We start from the raw sequence: 22,216 nt of genomic DNA on the forward strand, positions 1-22,216 counted from the left end.
AGATATAAACTTGATTATTTCAGTTCAGCCATTACCATTATTGTTTTGTTTGTTTGTTTGTTTTTTAAGCACTTAGACTATCTTGGTTAATATAGATTGTTAGAAAAAGACTCTAACCTACAAACGAATATGCAGTATTTTTGGATGATCTTAAAATGTTGACAAGCTCTTATTTTCCACAAAGTAGAAACTGAGCAGATCACATATTCTAACCATGAAAAATAAACTACTAATTAATAAAAAGATGTTTTGAAAGCTAATTAAATGAATGGTAAGAGCTTTTAATCATCTATGTTATCTTCTGTAATTCTTTGGCCAAAGAGGAAGTTTAAAACTTTAAATATCACGTATTTAGAAAATGGCAGCAATAAGGTCATTATGTATCAAAACTCAGGAGACTGAGGGCAAAGCTGTTCTGAAGTGCATTTATACCCTTCAAAGAAACATGCATGAAACTGAAAAAGTGAGAAAAAAAGAGCATACAAACCTAAGGAAAGCAAGAGGACAAAATAACATAGATAAAGGAGAAAATAATGAATATCATAAATTTTTAGAAGAAAAGCGTAGACTTAATAAATAAACCTAGAAATCAGATTTTTATGGTAAAGAAATGCTAAAAGCAATAAAATAGACCTCTAAGCAAGTCTAATCAAGAAAAGAAAAAAAAGCACCCTACAAATTCGTAAAATACACAAGGAAATATTAAGAAATTGTTTAATTTGGGAAAAAATATAAATTATCAACATTAACTCCAAAAGAAGTTTATACCTGGTGGATAAAGAGTCATGGTTATATAAAAGTTGTCAAACTATACAACCTCTACAAATATGTACAAGGAGACAATATATATTGTTTGGGTTTTTAAATCTCCTAATTCAGAAATGTAGATATATACTTATTTTAGAAATGTATAGCATATATTTCTTCTAAATTATCAGTGAAGAAATTAAAATATATAAAACAAAACAATCAGCAATGAAAAATTTTAGAAATCAATGTGTTAAGCATAAAATAACATGACCAAAGAGCCACACATATCTTCTGTAACAGCAAATATGCAAATAACACAAATTCATATCAAATTAGGCTCCAAAAAACAGATGGAATAATATGATATCTGCAATATTGCTATTGGCTTGGAATCTTTAAAGGTATTGAAAGATCTATCAAACAAATGGAAACACACAGAAAGGACTCAGAATATTAAAATGAGTCGTTTTGAAATATAAACGGGACATTTGTTATTCAACAATAAAAAGGAATGAAGCACTGACAAATGCTACAGTATGGATGAACCTCACATGCTTCTTTCTAAGTGAAAGAAGCCAAACAAAAAAGCCACTGTGTCAGCTTAAGACGACTCTCAGGCTTGATGATTCACTAGAAAAACTCGCAGGAACCAGAAGCTGCTGTACTCATGGTTATGAATTACTACAGCAAAAGGATCTAGATTAAAACCAGCAAAAAGGAAAGGTGCGTGAGGTGGGAGGAAGTCTGCGAGAGCCCAGGTATAAGCTTCAAGTGTACTCTCTTGTGATGTCACGTGGGGTGCACTTAATTCTCATAGCAACAGTGTGTGACAACACATGTGCTCCCAACCAGGAATGCTGACACAAGCCTTGGGATCCAGGATTTTTATTGGGTGTCAGTCGCGTAGGCTTCAGCTATTCAGATTTCAGCCCTCAGGAAAAATAGGAGTGCACCATAAATCACATTGTCATAAATCACATTTGTAAATTTTCTGGGCGAACTAATACAGCATGACTCAATGTCTTAGGTATACAATAATACTCTTACCAGGTTGAACATTTCAAGGGCTCAGAGTTTAACTCCCACAAGCTGGCCAAGGGCCAGTCCTGCAAATAGGCCTCTCTTGGGAATATACAAAGTTTGAATAACCTACTGTGATGTGCTAACCTTTTTCCTGCATAGATACATAGTGTATGATTCCATCTATAGAAAATGTCCAAAATAGGCAAAATCATAGAGACAGAAAGTAGTCATTCACAGGGAACAAGGGAACAGGGGGTGGGTATGACGTTACTTCTAATGGGTATGAGGGACTTTGATGAAAATGCTCTTGAATTAGATAGTGGTGATGGTTGCACAGTCTGAAAATACTAAAAACTACTGAACTGTATACTTTAAAATGGTGACTTTTATGATATGTAAGTTATATATCAATTAAAAGCATGTTAAAAGTATTTCATAGTTTAATATTTAAAAGTTACTGTTTGGATAATGTATTAATAGGAAGTGTAGAAAAGAGAAGATAATTTATGAAGACATTGCAATAGTTCACATAAACTTTTTTTAAAAAAATGTATATAATAGCCATCTTGGTGAGGCCTGCATTAAGAAACGAACCTCTTTTACTGTTGGGAAAGGTTGATTATGAAACATTAAGTGAAAATAATTTGGGAGTATGTCATAAAAGTCTTTAAATATAAATGTTTGGTGAAAGAGAACCAATTAAATAAATTAAATACTATATGATGACATACTATGTATGCACTCGTTAAATTATTTAAAGTATCATTAATGACATGGTAAAATATTCATAGTGTAATGACAAACAGATACAATGAAAAGTCATAAAAGTAATATATTTAATAATACACAATTTTTAAAAAGTCTACAATTATCAATAATAACTGGATGGAAACACAACCAAATATTTATCGGTGATGAAGGAATTTAATTATTTTTATGTTTGCTTACAGAAAATATCACTTTCATATTCAGGGAAAAAATCCCAAGGGTTATAATAATTAAAACATAAATACAAAGGAAGTCTATGGTAGAACTCAGGAATCTAGCACCTTTCGCTACTGCTTGTAAGGTATATGTTCTAGGTTCTGTGATTCGATCTGGTTATGCTTTAATTTGCTCACTTGGAAATAATACAGTAATACCTAACTCAGCTGGCATTGGTATGAAAATCATGACATACACTGCTGGCAAAGAGTAGGAGTTTAAAAAGTGGCAGATATGAAGGAATCATTTATAATATTCTTAAATTTTTCAGACTATAAGCAGAAGTAAATTTCATATGACATTTTACATTGATTCTGGATATTTTGACTCTGAGTAATTCTCACTTTGGAAATTTCAGAAGTAGGAGAGGCAAGTTAGGATGAGCCTTCAAAAACAAAGAGTATGGATTTTATATTATATGCAAATGGAAATTAATAGACGTTTACAAACATGGAGATAATCTTTTCCCATTTAGGAAGATATATCTGATGTCAGAGTGGAGAAGACTAGGAGCCGCAAAGACTTGATGAGGTAAAATGATCAGATATGCCTACTGACCAATGCTTAAGGAAAAAAGAACGGTCTGAGCTAGGTTGTAGTAAAGATGTAAGGGGAAGCTGAGTTCTCAAGTCACTGTTGTCTTTTTCACGAAAAACCCAAATGTCCTCATCTGTTGACTAGATTACATGTTAAAAATATTAAACCAGACTTTCTTCCACCAGTTTTCTCCCTTTCAATTTTTATGGAAGAGGATAGCAGTGTGCTTCATTCACACATAATAGAAAGCCTAAATCAGGGGAAAAGATGTTTTTTTTCTAAGTGCATGAGTGGAGAATGGTGCAATGATGATTGAGATGACGATGATACATTTGTATAGAACTTGACAGTTTACAAACTGCTTTTGCAAACATTGCCTTATTTTGATCTCTCATCAATCTTATGTATTAGGTAGCTTCATAACTGTGTTACCATTTTAGATGTGAGTAATCTCAGGTTTAGAAATTTTTAAATGACTTACTCAGGATTATCCCACTAGTTAATGACAAATGCAAGAATCAAAATTATGTATTCTGATTCCATGTCCAGTGCTGTTACTCTACAGGTAAAACACACATAAAAACTAAGTTATCCAATCACTATAGAGGATGAAAAAAAAAAAAATACCCTCAACCTCACAGTAAATATAACTTCTCCCTTTAAATTGTAATGTATGGATTAAATTCACTTTTAAAAATTGCTTTTCTTTTTCATCACCTACATGAAAAACCTCAGTCTGTCAAAACACAGTTCACTTTGTAAAATACCAGTTGTTCACCGAGGGACTGCAAATAGCTCAAATGATAAAGACTGAATTGCTTTCTTATTTTTTCCTCCAGAACAGATACAGAGAGTACATGTGATATGCTAATGGAGTTAATCAGCATCATGAATAATTCTCAAGAGTCTGGGGGAGCCTATAATGTTTTTATATTGCTTTCAACATTTTTCTCTGCACAACTTCTATTAGTCTTTCAAGTTACACATTTGTGAACAAAAAGCAACTTTATATTATCAACATCATTTCATATTTTTACAATTCTCACTGAATACATGTAAGAAAATTTTGACAATAAAGAACATTAAGTTAGAAAATATGTACTATGTTGAAACTTTTCTGCACATGTAGTCATAAAAATAGAACTCTTGAGCTAATTTCCTTTGAATCTTTTTTCCTCTGTTTTGACTTAATTTGCACCTTTCAGAAATGTTTCAGTGAGTTTCTTATTCAGAATATATTTAATCAGTGGGTTTCCAAGGAATATCTAATATTTAGTGCATAGAAGGACAAAAAAACTCTCTAATCTGGAAAAAATTAAGATCTCAAACATAAAATTTTGTTATCTCTTTTATTTGTAATGAGTCACATGCTAATATAATAGGAAGATTGCTTTAATGAATAAATTAACCCTTGTTGAAATTCAATACGCTTTTCTCTTTTAAATTTTTTGTCATCTGATAATAATATTAAAATATGCTGTTATAAAAAGTGAATCAGGGCCGGCCAGTTAGCTCAGTTGATTAGAGCACAGTACTATTAACAACAAGGTTTCCAGTTCAATCCCCACATGGGCCACTGTGAGCTGTGCCCTCTACAACTAGATTGAAATAACTACTTGACTTGAAGCTGATAGGTCCTGGAAAAAAAACACTTAAAATAAATAAATTTTTTTTAAAAAGTGAATCAATGTAGTACAGAGATTTTAAATTGTAAAGCTAATTATCTCACCTTCCTCTACTACATTATCAGATAAAACCTGAAGGACTTTGTCACTGGCAGACCTGCACAGTAAAAAATATTAAAGGATGATCCTAAAGTTGGAGGAGAATGTTAATAGAAATTTAATTCTCCTCATAAAATGAAAAGAACTGGACTGTTTAATATGTGAGTAAATATAAAATGCCTTTTTCTCATCATTTAATTTCTTTAAAAATAAATGATTGGTTCAATTTCAAAATAAAGACTTGTGCATCAAAGCACACTACCAGGAAAATGAAAAGACTACTTACACAGTAGGAGAAAATTTTTGTAAATAATGTATCTGATAAGGGTCTAGTGTCTAGAAATATGAAGAAATCTTGCAACTCAACAATGAGAAAACAAAGAACCTAAGGTGAAGATAAGCAAAGAATTTCAATAGACTTTTCCGTAAAGAAGATACATTAAATACATATGCCTAACAAGCACATGAAAAAATGTTCAATATCATTTGTCATTAGGAAAATGCAAATCAAAACCACGATGAGATACCACTTCACACCCATTAGGATGGCTATAATTAAAAAGAAAAAAAAAGGAAAAATATATTTATGTGAGTGTTGGTGAAATTGGAACCATCATGCATTACTGTTGGGGATGTAAAATGGTGCTACCACTCTAGAAAATAGTTTGACAGTTCCTCAAAAAGTTAAACATAGAGTTTAACATAGAACTCAAAAATTCTACTCCTGGGTATATACCCAAGAGAACTGAAAACTTACATTCACAAAAAACTCCTATACAGATACTCATAACAATGCGATTCATAATTTCCAAAAAGTGGAAACAACACAAATGCCCATCAACTGATGAACAGATAAACAAAATATGGTGTATCCATACAATGAAATATTATTCAGCCATAAAGAGAAATGAAAACTAGAAACAATCTAATATCCATCAAACTATAATGAATAAGCAAGATATCTATAGGACTATTCATACAATGGTCTCTGACTCACGAAGAAGAAACTTGATAAATTTTGGAAACATTATACAAGAAACTGAACTCAAAAGGCTAAATATTTTATGAGTCCACACAGGTAAAATGTCCAGAATAGGCAAATCTATAGAGAAAAAAAGAGTAGTGGTTTTCAGGGTATAGGGTAAGGGAACTGGGAGTGACTGCTAACAGGTACAGGGGTTATTTGGGTGGATGATGAAAATATTCTGGAATTAGTGGAAATGATCTACAACATTGTTAATACAGTGAACGCCACTGAATTATATACTTTTTGCTTTAAAAAAAAAGAATTTAGGCAATGTAATTAAGTGATTTCCTCATCTATAAAATGGGAAATAATATCACCTGAAAGAGTAAAGGTTATGATGGTTGTTAACACTTAGCCAAAATAAGGACTTAATCAACAAACACAAATCCGTCCCTCCTCCCTTCCCCTTACATGAACTGCACGGCCCTTCTTGCCTGTCACATCTCTTTCATCTTCTTCCTAAATCAACATTCACCAGCAAGAGCACACATCCTTTCAAGGAAACAAATGTTCTTAGGATTTCTCTAGAAAAATGTATTCCCAAGAAAAGCCCTCACTCAGCCAAGGAATAGTTAAGGGAGGCGGACAGTGCTTTCCATTGACTATAACAACTTTGCAAGATGGCAGAGAGCCACATTTTTAATTTACTCTGCTTTGGCTCATTTGTGGCCAATTTTGAACTCTTGTTGTTTGTGTGTTTTGTTTTGTTTTGTTTTGTCTTTTAAGGGAAACCCTACTTACAATACCCAGACTGAGAGGGATTTTCAGGACATTTAAGAAACAGGTGCATTTAACGTGTTGGAGGCTTTTAAAATAATCTATTTTTGCTTATATTTGAGAAATTCCATCACAAAGTCCTACTATTAGTGTTCCATGAGAATATATCATACTGTTATTATTAATAGTCAGTAAGCGAAGTTGGTATTTATTTAACCCATCTACTAGATCATCATAATTTTAAAAATTAATCTCAAAGTACATTTTTACTAAGTGCCATAGATGTGCCCATCATGGTGCTAAGAGTATAAGGATAATCAGAGAAATTATCCTTTCTAAAAACATAAATTACAGGCACAGAAGAATGTTAGCTAATCATGTGTGAACAAACAAAAAATGTGCTAACACAACCCAATAAGGACTGACTGGACTATTCAAAATCACAATGAACCCTTTTTTTTCCTTGCTCCATATATTCCTTAGAAGGCCTTGAAATTCACTTAGTTTAGGATTTCAAAATTAAATTCTTATATGTTAGACATATTATATTTTAAAAATATAGGCAATCTCTACTCATCCAGAATAATTTGAGCCAATGATTTATGTAAAGCTACCAACAAAATAAAAAATGAATTTAAAACATTTGGATAATTCAAATGAAAGTAAATTATTCATTTTAAATCATATGAATAATTTATCTACTTATTTAATTACATAATCTTGAGATAGTTTCTTATTCCACATGCCATTTTGCGCTTGGAGGCTTTGGAGCCTGGAAGACTGGGAAAGGTGCTCATCAGGAAGGAAAGAAAGAGATGCTAGAGAGCAGGAAGCCAAGGCCTTTCTCCTCTGGGAAGGAGGTCAAACCAGAAGAATATGTAAAACAGTGTGGTAAACTAGTGCTCCGGACCACTCCGGGAGCACTTCTGCACAGCTGTGGAAAGCTTTGTGCAACTTCCTGCTAACTTCTCCAGGAAAAAGCACAACTGCTTCTGCTTTGCTTACATTCGTCTCCTTAGTAAAGAGACCCAGTGGCCATGTGTTTGATGATGTGTGATACATTGGTGAACTTTTCAGAAATAGTCTCAAAGGAAGAAGTTGGCCTTTCAGTCAATCAGCAACAAATAAATTAGCTGGAGTAGAGATGGTTCAGAGATTTAGTCACTGCTGGGTTCAACCTGGTTTCCAGTGATGGATGGGAGTGGAGACCTATGCATTGAGGAAATGGGAAATTTTGAGATGGCAGAGAAGTAACTACATGGGAGCAGGGAGAGGGAAGGATTTCTCCAGCATCTTTTTTCCTTTCTTAACTGCTCTTTAAATTCCTAATTTAATCCCCCATAGGGAGTCCCAGTAGAGAGCCTTTTCTGAGCAATGAAAGGAGGTTCTTCCATTAGAAATGTGATGGTATATTTTCGAGATGATCAAGGAAGGAGACAGACTTCACTATGAAAATAATAAATTCCAATATCATTTAGCACCCATTACCTCACAGATTATGATTCAATGTTTGTGCAGACTTCTGAGTTCAGAGGGTGAGAGAGTAAATAGAAATAATTATCACTAAATTCCGAGCTCTGCTGTCCTCACCCTGAAGGCTGTATTTACAGAAACAGTCTCAAGCACCTCTCTGAAGAATCATCAACCATATTGACCAAAGAGGAGGCGCCTGTCTGAGAGCGCTGCAACTCAGGAATCACAGCATCACCTTGGTGTTGTAAAAGACCACGGGGTCGCAGTGGAGTCACACATGCTCAACTACAATTGTATAGTTTGTTCTCTCTTACCAAAGATGTGAGGATTTACTTATCTTTATTAAGCCAGTTTCTGAATGGATACATGGAGATAATAATAGCATTCTCTCAAGGTGGTTATGAGGATTAAGAATAAGGTATATAAAATTCGTATCAAAGTACTAGGCCTTATTAGAGTTACAATAAATTGTATCTATTACAATGGTGGTCACAGGTGTCCCATGAAAAGTCTTAACATTCCAGCCAGTCTTTATTCCCTCTCTTACCTTTCCTTCTAAATCTGTTGGCTCTATGCTAATATTTCAGTTTACCGTATTGCCTTGTACTTCATTTTTATCTCTCTGACCATCTGAAGAATAATTGGGCTCCATTGTTTGCTTGATTTTTTTTCCATCCCAGCTCTGCTCTTTGATGCTATGTGTAGTATGTCTCCCCTTGACTCCATGATCTGCATCCAGTGGCCAAGTCCCATCCAATTCCTACATCTAGTTTAGAAGTGGGCAGTCAGGGGATATCATTGAAGAGTTTATAAATGAATTAGGGTGTGAGCTACACCTTGAAAGACAGGCACAATTGAAATTGGAAAGGACTATATCTTTGCTTTTCAGTATTCCATATAGACCACCAAGTTTTAATTTGCATTTGCTATTCCAATGCCATTCTTCCTTACTTCAGCATTTTGACAGCGCATTTCAGTGTTCCAAGAATAGATGATGTCATTGTCAGGAACAAAAGAAGTTGGCTTAAATTTTATTGATAACAAACTGGGTTGATTATTTCTTGATGATATGACAGCACCTTGATTTTAGTGTTACAATCTGAGACTCCTGTGCTGGTAGGATCCTAAGTACAGTTGTTTTCAAATTGTGATTTGTGGAGCTCTAGATTTCCAAGGAGATATCCTAGGACTCCTCCCAGGGAATGTGGAAGGGGAGGCCAAGTCAGGACCCAGGCTGCTTGATGCTAACCCAAGCATTCTACTTCTGTTGCTTCATAATCAGTCCTAGATAAGACTTTATTTACAAAATAAAAAAGAATTACACAGTTTGAAAAATAAACAAACTATTTGACATATGAGGAACCATCATCTAACCTATCAGCATGCTCAATATTACACTCTTTATCCTTAAACATGTGAGTATTTAGCTCAGCAAATACTTACTGACCATCTACTCAGTGTGTGGTAAGGTGCTCAGGCCTGACAATGATACAGAGATAGTCCCTGCTCCTGAAGAAAAGATTGCTGCTCAATATCCCTCCTTTCCTTCTTTCTTTCCAACAGAAGCACAGTGTGAAGACAAGAGTCAATGTGACCAATTAAAAGATAACATTTCCCAGCAACCCCTGTAGATAGGGGCAGCCAACAAAAAGTAAGCTAAGATGGGTGAGACTTCCAGGAAAGTGCCTTAGAAGGGAAATAGACAGGACGTGCACCCGTTATCTAACACTTTCTCTTCCCTTCCTGCTGTCTGATATGCAGATGCGATTACTAAAGTTCTCTGATTACGTGGCATCTATAGGGATGGAACCATGTGCTAACTACATCATTTTCAAAAAATAGAAGGGTCCTAGGAGCCTTATGATCTTGAAGTGGCCACACCAACCCAGTATTGCTCACTTCTGGATTTCCTTTACATAAGGTGAAAGAAAGAAGTTTCCAACTTGTTTAAGCCACTGTTGTTATTATTATAATTATTATTTTAATATTAGGCCAAACCTAATCCTAATGGATATAGAAAGGTAAAGAAGCAAATTTAGGAGTATGATAAATTAGGGTGGTGATAGAATTTATAGGGACATAGGCTCAGTGGTAACCCAGACACTAGGGTTTGGGAAGGGATTCTTGGAAGAGGTGATGTCTAAACTGAACCCTGTAAAATGAGTTGGAGTTAGCCAAGCAAAGCATATGGGAAGAAGGTATCAGAGATGCAGAGCAGCATGTGCAGAAACCTTGGGTATGGGATCTAGGGACATGACCCAGTGCATTCTGAGAATTAAAAGTATTTCCATGAAGATAGAGCAAAGAGTGCATGAGTGGGAGAGGGAGTGGTAAGGCATGAGAAGGGATCATAAACTATCTTGTTGGACTGGAAAGGGAGGCCACTACAGGATTTCAAGCAGGGGACTAACATGATGCGAGCAGTATTTGGAGTTAGACATGTCATTCTAAATTAACGTGATGGAAAACCAATTAGGAGACTGTTTTAATAATACTGACAAAAAGTAGAGCACACAAACACACACAAAAGATTAAGAAAAGGGAAATTTTTAGAATGTAGTTATTGATCAAATGGGATGGAGAAGATGAATCTGTGCGATCTGTGAGGAGGAGGGAAGAATTAAGGTTGATGTCTGGGTTTCTTGGTGGCTCATTTCATTCACTGACATCAAAAAAACAGGAAGAGGAACAGGCTGCTGTCTTCAAAAGTCACCAAAAGTTGAGTTAGATCTGCATATGGGAGCACATGTAAATGCCAGTCATAAAAGATAAGTGTTCTGAGCCTGCTAGCTCATTCTTCCCATGATTTAGCTGTCTTATTTCCTCTTCTTTCATTCTGTTTTGTGGTGTCTATCCAGTGACTTTCTTCATATAGTCTAGAACATAATGGATGATACTCTAAATCAAAATTTCATCCTTTAACGTAAAACACCTGTCCAGATTTGTCAATGTAAAAGGCATATGATACAGCTGAGGAAAACACATGTTTCAATAATAATTCTGCTCTTCCCTGTCACTAATCTTTTTTTCCTTCTTCTAGTTGGAGATCAGAAAACCCAAAGAAGACTTTGTATGTAGCAAGGACACATTAATCTAACTGTCCAAATCTCATACCAAATTTCTTGTGCTGAAATATTTACACACTTTCTTTGCAGTATACATTATTTTATATTTAAGAGTGAATGTCAGGGAGACTTAGTTTAATTCTAGTCATTGTAATGAGGTCAGACTCAAGAAGGAAATTCTAGTGGAGTCCATATTGCTAAGGCGGAACAATACAAGATTACTTTGGATGGGTGCAGAATGGATAATAAGGACGGTCACTAACTAACAGTAGTTATATCCAAACAGCTAGTATATCTACAGTCTGGAAGCCAAGGAAAGCAGGTAATCAGGCAGTAAATAAAGAGGAATGTTCATGTATTTAGCGTTTTTGTTAATTTCTTCAACAATGATGTGTTAAGCACCTATTACATTCTCATGAAGCTGAGGATGCAGCAACTCAGACAAAGAGATGAGTAAATATGTTGTTACTAATTAGAATAAATACTCTGAAAGAAATGTCAAGAGTAATAGAAGACTGTAAGAGAGGGGCCTGATTTAGATTGAGGAGGGTCCACTTAACCGTTAGGGTTTAACTGCAGATAGCAAAACCTATGCTGTGCAGCTTAAACAGAAAGGTATTCATTGCAGAGTATTAAATGGCTTTCAGAATGAGTGGTAAAGTCATGGATCTTAGAATGAGCTGCCATGAACACTCCCCAAAGCCATACTACAGAACTGGACCATGAGGGATTTTATTACTGATGCCAGAATCAGAGAGATGATATTCTTGCTGCTAAGTAGCCCCAGACCCACAACCCCTCTGCTAAGATCTACACCTTTGAAATGGAAGCCTCACATCCTGCTTTTCTCTCTAGTTAACTCATTTCTGAAGCCTTCCATGAGAGCTTCTATCTGGTAAACATAAATCACATTGAGAACCCAGGTAGCAAGGGACTACAAGTAATGCAATTTTGAGCTTTTCAGGTCTTCAGTTCAGGAGGCCACACCAAAGGAGATTGGAAGAGGCAATGAGCCAGAGTACCACGTATCTGCCACAGGTATAGGGGAAGGCCTTCCCAAGGAAACACGTGAGACTAGAGGGAACAGTGTTTGGCCAGGTGAAGAGAAAGAAAAAGAGAATCACAGGTAGAGAGATCAGCACGCATGCAGGTCCTGAAGTAGGAAGTACTTGGCCCACGTAGACCTTAAAGAAGGCTAATGAGTCTGGAGGTCAGTGAGTGAGGGGCGCAATGTTAAGAGGAAGCCCTGGAAGCTGACCCAGGCCAGATCAGGTGGGACCTCACAGGCCATGTTCACAATTTTAATAATTTAAAATATAAATTTAGCAATTTTAATTTTCTCCTAAGTAACACTGAAAGATATTCAGGGGTTTTAAGCTGAGGATTACTATAATTAAATTAATATTTTTAAAGCTAACTTGTTGGTGTGTGTAGAGTGGATTTTAGAGGGGATCCAGATTAAAGATGGGGAGGGCTGTTGGGAGGCTTCTGTAGTAAAGCCAGTGAGTGGTGATGGTGGAGATGGAATGAAGCGAAATGATTCCAAAACATCACCTGGAGGGAGAGAATCAACAGGACTTGGAGAAAATCAGGGACAAAAACAATGTACTAGGATTTCCTGTTAAAAAAAAAAAAGAAGGAGGAGGAGAAGGAGAAGGAGAATTACTGCTGTACAATACAAAAGCATTTCACTCCCCCCAAAATGGTAATTCTGCCGTCAGTATTGTTAAAAAAGCATGGAAGTATATGGAAGTATATGGCATACACTGGAAATCATACACTAGATTCTCAGTGTAAGCCATTTGTTTATCAGGTAATATCACCTCTGTATCGTCTTTCTTCTTTAGTTCACCCTTTGTTCAATTTTTGATGTGTATGTTTACTACAAATAAAAATTAATTACTGTATTCTACGCAATACCCTTTGCACTCAAAAGAACTGTAGGCCTCCAGTTTTATTATGTTACAAAGGCGCAAAAAAAAAAGAAGGAAAGCGATAGAGAAAAAGAATGAAAACAGTTGGGGTGAGTGAAAAGATGGAGGAAAGCTTGTAGGTCATAGAGAAAATGCCGAACAACTGGGGAAATCAACAGAAAATGAATATGAAGGATAACAAAGAGTTAAAGAGCTAGGGCTCAGTTTTGAAAAGGAAAACAAAGTAGAATTTAAATGAGTATATTTCACGCTCCAATGCATGGTATTTCTATTCAAGACCTTGTTTGTACGTTCTTAACCTGCATAAGAAACATTTCCTATGCCTGCACACCTCTTGTGAGGAGGTGGTACAGATCATTTAGTGCAATGTGAGCAAGGTGCCATCTCTAAGGTGAGGAAGGAGAGATTAACATTAAAATGCAGAAAAGAGATGAGAAAATTGAAGCAATGCAGAGATAATGGAATAGGAGGAAAGTAAAAACAGTCTGACAATTTCCAAATTTATCTCTTCTACGTCCTCTATTTATTCTTATTTAATACCCTATGATTTGGCTTCTTCTCTCCATTCTTCTGAAACTATTTTAGACTCTGATAACTTCTTAATTTCTCAAAATAAAGGTCTTTTCCACAATTATATTCTGTCTATTCCACTTAAAAATGAAGTTACATAGACATACCTTTTCTTCCTAAATTTAAATACTTCACTAATTTACTAATTATAAAAGAAATACATAGTATTTGTTTTTCTAAAAAATCAAATAGTACAAAGGAAAAATTAAATTCACCCCAAATTCTAAAGTTCAGGGCAAGAAAACTGCAAACTATTAAATGAACTGCTTCCTGATATTTTTCTTTTCATGGATATACACATGGAGAAGTATATGCAGTTTCATGTACATGCACTAATGTACATACTGTTTTTTCTAACCTGTTTTTTTTTCTTTCATTCAACAAGATCAATAGAGATTTACATCATGATTTTAATAATAGTGTAGCTTTCATTTGCTTCTCTTGATAAACATTTTGGATGTTTCTAATTTTTTACTAAAATGTTTCTGAACATAAAGAAAGAAGGAAATCTAAATTCTTTGAAGATGTTAAAACACTGATGTCAAAACCTACAGAACACACCCAAAGAAAACCACACACTTTCCTCATTTATGAGTGTTGATATACTTGCAGTATTGTTATCTCGGTTTTATCCACAGTAGTTGGATCAATGTACTAAAAAGATGTTTTACATTTTGATAAATATTTTAAATAATGTTTAAAAAGTTGCTCAGATGTGTATTTCAAATAAGAGTTTCCCGAGTTTTCCAAAACCTTATAGAAACTAAGTTTTGTCATGTTTTTCAACTCTTCAAAATACTCATCGCTTTTTTCATTTCTTTAATTACTGATAAAGTGGAATACTTTTTCAAATATTATTGGTCATTTATATTTTCCTATCTGAAATACCTTTCAACTCCCTTGTTTTTTGTTTGTTTGTTTGTTTTTTTACTATCATGGTATATATATTTTTAAATTTATTTTAATCTATTTATTAAAAATTGGTGAAATTACCTATCTGTCATATTTCAGCAGATATTTTTCTTGATTCCTGAGGTTACCTTCAAACTCATTTATTGTATTTCTGGAGGTCAACAGTTCTTCTCTATTGTTATTTAGTCAAGATCTATTTACCCTTTCCTTTATATTTTTCCTTCTCTTTCTTTCTTCTTTCTTTCTCTTTCTTTCTCTTTCTTTCTTTCTTTCTTTCTTTCTTTCTTTCTTTCTTTCTTTTCTTTTCTTTTCTTTTCTTTTCTTTTCTTTTCTTTTCTTTTCTTTTCTTTCTTTCTTTCTTTCTTTCTTTCTTTCTTTCTTTCTTTCTTTCTTTCTTTCTTTCTTTCTTTCTTTCATTCCCTCCCTCCCTCCCTCCCTCCCTCCCTCCCTCCCTCCTCCCTCCCTCCCCTCTCTCTCTCTCTTTCTTTCTTTTTTTGGTGCAGTATGCTTGGAAGCTTAGAAAGAACTTCCTCAGCAGGGTGTTATACAAATTTTGATTTACCCATTTTTCTAATAACTTAAGAATTTAATTTTCTACAAATAATTGATCAACCTAGAATTTATTTTGGACGTTTTATTCTTCTAAATGGCTATTTAGTTATCATATAACCGTCTTTTTTGCATAATGTCTTCCCTCCTCCACCTGACTTTAGATGTCATATTTCTCACACTAAATTCCCATACATAGGGGTTTATTTCATGATATCTCTGTTCTTTTCCATTAATGCCAGTCTATTTCTACACCATACATTTTTATAACTGCTGTTTTGTAATATATTTTACAATATATATATGAAAGCATGTATCTTCTTACTTCTCTTTTACATTAGAATATCCTGGATATTTCTGTACATTCATACTTCCAGTTAAAATTTAGAAGTTTTTTTTCAAATTAGAAAAAAATCCAATTGGGGTTTTAATTGATATTTAATACATTTATAAATTATTTTAGGGAAAATTGACATTTTAAAAATATTTAGTGTTAACTGTAAGACTAAGAACTGTCTTTTTATTTATTTAAGTCTTCTTTCATGGTTTTTGGTAGTTTTAAAATTTTTCTCACTAGTCTTACATATTTCTTTTAAAGTTTATTATTATCTAGATAATTTAATGTTTTTTTCACCATTGTGAATTATATCCTTACTTATATTGTATTTTTTAATTACTTGCAAAGAAAGCTATATTTTTTATGTTAATTTCTTTATTGGACACCTTCATAAGCTCTTATTTTACTTTATATTTTTCAGTGTTTTCAATGTTTTCTTAAAAACTCCACCAGGGGTGGCAGGTTAGCTCAGTTGTTTAGAGCGCGGTGCTCTGTAACACCAGGGTTGCCGGTTCGATCCCTACATGGGCCAGTGTGAGCTGTGCCCTCCACAACTAGATTGAAACAACTACTTGATTTGGAGCTGATGGGTCCTGAAAAAACACACTTAAATAAATAAAAAAGTTAAAAAACAAACTTCACACAGGTGATAGCTACAAAAAATGATAATTTTACCTCTTTATTTTTAGTATCAAGTATTGTATTTTATTCTATTATCTAGTTGCAATGGCTAGCATAACAATGATGCTCTTAATTTTAATGGAATTTTTCTAGTACAGAATTTAAAACTCATAATGAGGGAATGTCTGCCAGGGCATATTAATAGGTGTGCTGAAAAAAAAGTCTCAGTTTTATTAGTTTATCCATTAAATAAAGTTAAACAAATTTATACAGTGTCTCATATTTTTGTTTTTGATTTTTTTACATTTTATCAACTTTTGAGGACATTTTTAATGAAGAAATTTTTAAGTTTATTTGACCATGTTTCCCAGAGTTAGTCTTCTTAGATATGCAGTTAAGCCCAACACAGACTTTTAGTGTTATAGCATATTGAATATATACTGAAAGAAAGAGAGAGAGAGAGAAAGAGAGAGAGACAATGTGTCTGTGTCTGTGTGTCTGTGTCACAATCCATATAACCCTTTTTTTTAAATCAGCAATGCATAGTGAGTTTTATTAAATACTTCTTGGGAAATTTATGAGGACAATAATATTTTTTCTTTGCTCTTTATAATAATGGTTATTTATAGCAATAGATCACCTAGTAATGAATCTCCTAGCATTCTTGGAATGAGTCTTTGTTAATCATGGATTTACAAGACTTTCCATGTTTTCCTCAAGTCTAATTAACATTTTATTTAGGCTACTACATGAATATTTATTAGTGGTGCTGGACTAAAATTTTATTATTTTTTATTCTCATTGAAACATATCGTTTTTGAGTTTTGCTGACTTCATTTAAAACGTTATGGAGATTGCTTTCTTTTCTTTTGCTCTGGAACAGTTTAAGTCACTTAGAAGTTATCTGTAGCTTGAATTCATAAAAGAAATTAAAGGCCAGCAGTTAGAAAATTAATTTATAACATTCTCCTTTTCTTCTTGAGTCATTTCATAACTCATATTTTCCTGGAAATTTGTATGCTTAACCAGCTTTTCTCTTATAATGTTGTGTAAAGTGTGTTGTTTTCGTATTTTAATATATTTTCTATTATGCTATAACTTTGTTTTCTTATTTTTGTTTAAGCTCATGATTTATGTATTTATTAGCATTTCCAATAAACTACTCTTAGATCTATCATTTTATTCATTTTAACCCTTTTTTTGGTATTGGTTTCTTCCTTATCATGTTTTCCTTATATCTATTTTATTGATAATTTTGTATTTTTTAGTTGAATGGTTGATTTATTTTTTCATTTAGTAATGAAAAATGTGAGTATTGATTTTTCTGAATGCATCTTTGGATTCTTTATGTGTTATATAGGTTTTTCACAATATTTTTTTTCTTTTTGCATTACAATTTTGTGATTTTTTTGGACCTCCAATTTAGGAATTTAAAAATTTCCAAGTTTGGGGGTATTCATTTTAATTTAATTTTTAAATTCATTTCTAATTTTAATGGTACTATGATAAAAGTCTTGTCTGTAATATTTTTATAGGTTAGAATATGTTGACATTTTCTTTCATGCCTAATACATAGATAAATTTATGTAAATGGTTCATGAGCTTTTGAAAAGAAAATATATTTTTTTCTGAAGTGGTATAGAGTTAAATAAATACCTATATTAGTCAGAACCTGGCCTTCTTTTATTTTTTTATGTTTACTTATGTTTTTTTCTTGGTCAGTGAAAAATTGAGATAAGTGTTTTTAAAGTTCTTCTTTTGGTGTATTTCTCTTTGTTCCTCATTATATTTCATGTTGTTATTTATTTTTTATTTTATATCCCCCAATTTTCTTCCATTTTTGTCTCTCTTAATAAATGGTAAGACTGCAAACCCAGTTACTGAAACCAAAAATCAAAAGTTTTCTAATCCATTTCAACAGTAAGTCTTGTTAATTCTACCTCCACAAAAATTTCAAATCTACCCGCCTTTCACTCTCCCCACTAGTACCATCCTAGTCCAAGCCAGTTATCTCTTGCCTAGATTACTGATATCAGTTCTCAAGCGGTCTCATTCCATTCTTGATTCTTACATAGAAGTCAGAATGAACTTCCAGGCTCCCCTGCTTAAAACCTCCCAACAGCTTTCCATCCCAACCCCACTTAAAATCCATCGACACTTTCAACTCTGTTCGCATAGTATAAAGACTTGGCTTGAACCCTTCTTTCCGTGACCTCAGCCTTCCCTTTCCTCAGCAACCCCAGTCACACTGGATTTCTTTCTCTTCCTCAGATGGGACAAACTCATTCACATGTAGAGTGTGTGTGCTAACTCTTCCCACTTTCCAGAATGCTCTTTTTCCTGTTTTGTGCATAGAGGTTTCCTTCTTGTTATTCAGATCTTAGCTGAAATAGCAATGCCCCAGATCTCTGGTCTGATAGACACTTGTTATATCACATTAATTTACTTCTCTCTATAGCACTCATTATTGGTCATTTTATTTTGGGGTGTTATTTTATTAATATCTTTCTATGTTCCATTAGAAGCTTTTTGAGAGCAGAAATATCTCTTTTTAAATTGCCCAGTAACAGAAAAATGCCGGCACGTGGTAATTTGCCACAAAGTCAAAATGTGTGGGATGGGTGAAAGAATAAATTTTGTACAAAAAGTGTAAGACCATAATTTCATTATGGATTATAATAATAATCACTAAAAAACAAATCTCCATTTTAATGCTTTTTACCTTGAATTCAAGTTTGTCTGATTTTAGCATAGGACATCTGTTTCTGTATAGGATGGAATAACTGGGGTAGGGATTTATCTCCCACATTGCACAGCTAGAAAACCATACAAAACATATGAAACAATAGTTTTCAGACATTGAACAATAGACAGCATGAGACAGTGATTTGTAAGAGAAGAAGGGAAACAAGTGAATTTGGATCTATGGGTGCTCTAGCTCAGAGCAAGTTTCTGGTCAGTACCACAAAGATGACAAATCCAGTGCCCAGCAGTCTTGCTGAGTTGAAGAAAAAGAGTTTGTAATTCAGGAAAGCCAAGATGAATAGAATTTGCAGAGAAGACCAGGGAGGAAAGTGCAGCACAGAGAGAGCCTGGGAGATTTGCAGAACGGGAACCTCAAGTTTTTGGCTCAGTATTAGTTTTCTATTGTATGTAAGAAACATCCCAAGGCTAAGGAGAAAACCACTGAAAAGTAATAAACAGAACAATCCCCAGAGCTCACAGGGCCAAGCTTTGTTTTACTCCCGCCATCCAGAGTGGAAATACCTCCTAAAACACAGAGCAATTGTCAGTCCTCATGAGAGCATTGTCTCAGTGGTGAGGTCAAATTAGCCCTAGAATAAAGGCCACCCAGGACCTGATCTATCAAATCTTAAAAAGCAAGATTTGAAAGAATCAAATTGTTTCCGAGGAACTTACTGAATCCTAGAAAAAAATAATTAAAGAAATGAAATTAAATAAAAAATGAATTAAATAAAAAAATATTTAAAGAAATGAAAAGAAAAAAAAATCCAACACCAAATGGTGTATAAATATATAAATAAATAAATACATAAATAAATAAGATTTAGTACAGGAGATGGAAAGGAAACAATATCCAGCATCCAATCAAAACTTAACAGACATGCAAAGAGGCAAAAACATATGCCCCATAATCAGGAGGGGAGGCAAAAAATAGAAACAAACCCCAAAATGACTCAAATGATAAAATTACATAAGAGAATAAAACATATATATTTTTTAAATTTCCCATTGTTCAAGAATGTAGAGAAAAGCATGGAAATGATGAGGACAGACGTGAAAGATGTAAAAAAGACCCAAATAAAACCTCTAAAAATGAAGACTATACTGTGATAAGAGATTATATACTGCAGAAGGAAAGATTGGAGAACTTGAAGACACAATAATAGAAACTAACAAAGTGAAACACAGAGAGAAAAATCTCAACAAAAATGAGTGCCTCAATGATGTGTGGGTCAATATTATATAGCTTAACATATGTACTTTTAGTTCTGGAACAAAAGAAGAAACAAAATAAAATATTTGATGAAATAATGGCCAAAATTTTCCAAATTTGAAGAAAACTGCAAGATTTAAGAAGCTCAAGGAACACCCAGGAAAAGAAACATGAAAAGCACATCATAAGCCAACTGTTGAATTTCCAATGATTCCTACTAGTTTTCTGTTTGATTTTATTTGGACCATTCTTTCATTCAAAACTTTCTGAAACATTTATTTTTGATATCTCCTTTGTAGGTGCATGTAATTGATTTGAGTTTGTTTAATGTGAATCATTTTGTTTTAAAAGATGACTATTTTATTTCTAATTATTAAACAGGCATATTTGGTTTTATATTCTTCATTTATTTTTGTTTCCTTTGTTTTCTGTAGTTAGCTATATAATCTGTCTTTCATTTGTTTTTCTCTACCCCGGTGACTGCACCATTGACCTTCTCAACCCCTACCCACATCCATAAACATTCCCTTAAGTAATCTGCAAAGTGTAGACCCTAACATCTTCCATTAGTGGTTCTTTTACAAATTTAAACATATTTCTCCATTTATAAACTTGCAAGTAAAGATATTCATTGTTTCTTACCATGAAAGATAAATAAATTAAAGTAATTTTATCATTTTGGACTCACCAGTCTCAACAATTGGACTCACCATTTGTTGAGGCTCTCGGCTTGCCCATTTGAAAATTCCTTATTTTAATGTATTTTGTATATGGTAGAGTACATCTTCAAATAAATTTTTCTAGGTCAGACTCATATAGACTTTCTGAGTCATGTATTTGAGTCTATTTTCTAAACTCTGACATGTGAAAAACGGTTGAATATTTAATTATGGTTCACGATTTTATATTCAAAACTTGTTAATGTATTATTCTATTGCTTTCTCTTATCCATACTGCTGAGTAGAAATTTGATATGAACCTATTTTTTTGAAATCTTAACTCATAGTGATCTGCTTCTTCTGCATGGATAACATGATCTTTTTAAATCATTGGAGATCAATAATTCAGGATAATCTCTCCCTTTCCCTCTCTCTCTCTCTCTCTCTCTCTCTCTCTCTCTCTCTCTCTCTCTCTCTCTCTCACACACACACACACACACACACACACACAGTGAGTCTTTCTTAATTACAGGACCACGTCATTTTATTAAAGTATTTTTATTTTAACATTTCTTTGAATATTTTTTTCTGTTCTGTTTTTCGGAAAAATCAACTGTCCATCTGCTGGATTCTAATGTATTTTACCAAAACTCATTTTGAAAAAATTTTTCCTTGGTATTTTAAAAAATTAATTTCTCAAGTCTGTTACTAATTCCATTTTCTAGATGGCCGATATGTGTCCTGGTTTAAAATGCACTCTTATATTTTATAACAACATTAACTTTCTCCCTTATTTCTTTTCTTAGTGCTATTTTTAGTTGATTAAGCAACTAATAATTTTATAGTAAAAATTTTATATTGTATTAAAAATACATGTTTTCTTTCATTTTCTTGATGGTGTAATACTGTTCTAATCCAAAGTTGTCTCCCATCTTATGGCATACTGTATCCACCTTAGGTACTTCTTTTGCTGTAGCAGTTTTTATTTTACAATGGGAGTCTTTCTGCTCATACCAGTAACAATAACAGTTGCCACTATTTTTCTGGCTGTACTACTCTGATTCTTACTGCTATGACCACTAGTACAACTACTCCTACCAATAATGCCATCAAAAGTAATCCTTTTTGATTACTGCTCCTTTCCAGGCCCTGTACCACTCAAAATCCTACCAGGAATCAAAATCCAATCAGAAGATGCAAGAAACTTAATGTAAGTAATATTTTACAGAGTTGTGGTCAGGATTAAGGAAACTGATAAGGGATGCTGAGGAAATCAGAGATCAGCAACAGTGGAGAACACTTACCACTCCATATCCTAAGGAGGTAAGAGGAGGAATTGGTGTTACTGGAGAACCAAGCTGGGGAACCCAAGGATG

The 22,216-nt window shown here is 33.7% G+C and overlaps 1 long non-coding RNA gene across 1 annotated transcript in view; it reads left to right on the plus strand.

Moving 5' to 3' along the window:
• LOC141570486 (uncharacterized) overlaps positions 1-22,216 on the plus strand; it is a 76,897-nt gene that overhangs the window by 25,471 nt on the left and 29,210 nt on the right. The window contains exon 2 of the long non-coding RNA XR_016019666.1: positions 21,987-22,050. This is a non-coding gene — a long non-coding RNA (uncharacterized LOC141570486). The remainder of the gene's footprint in view (positions 1-21,986; positions 22,051-22,216) is intronic.

The sequence above is a fragment of the Rhinolophus sinicus genome, chromosome 17 (assembly GCF_057876585.1).
Source record: "Rhinolophus sinicus isolate RSI-liver-muscle chromosome 17, RSI-T2T, whole genome shotgun sequence".
In the NCBI taxonomy this organism is placed as follows: Eukaryota; Metazoa; Chordata; class Mammalia; order Chiroptera; family Rhinolophidae; genus Rhinolophus; species Rhinolophus sinicus.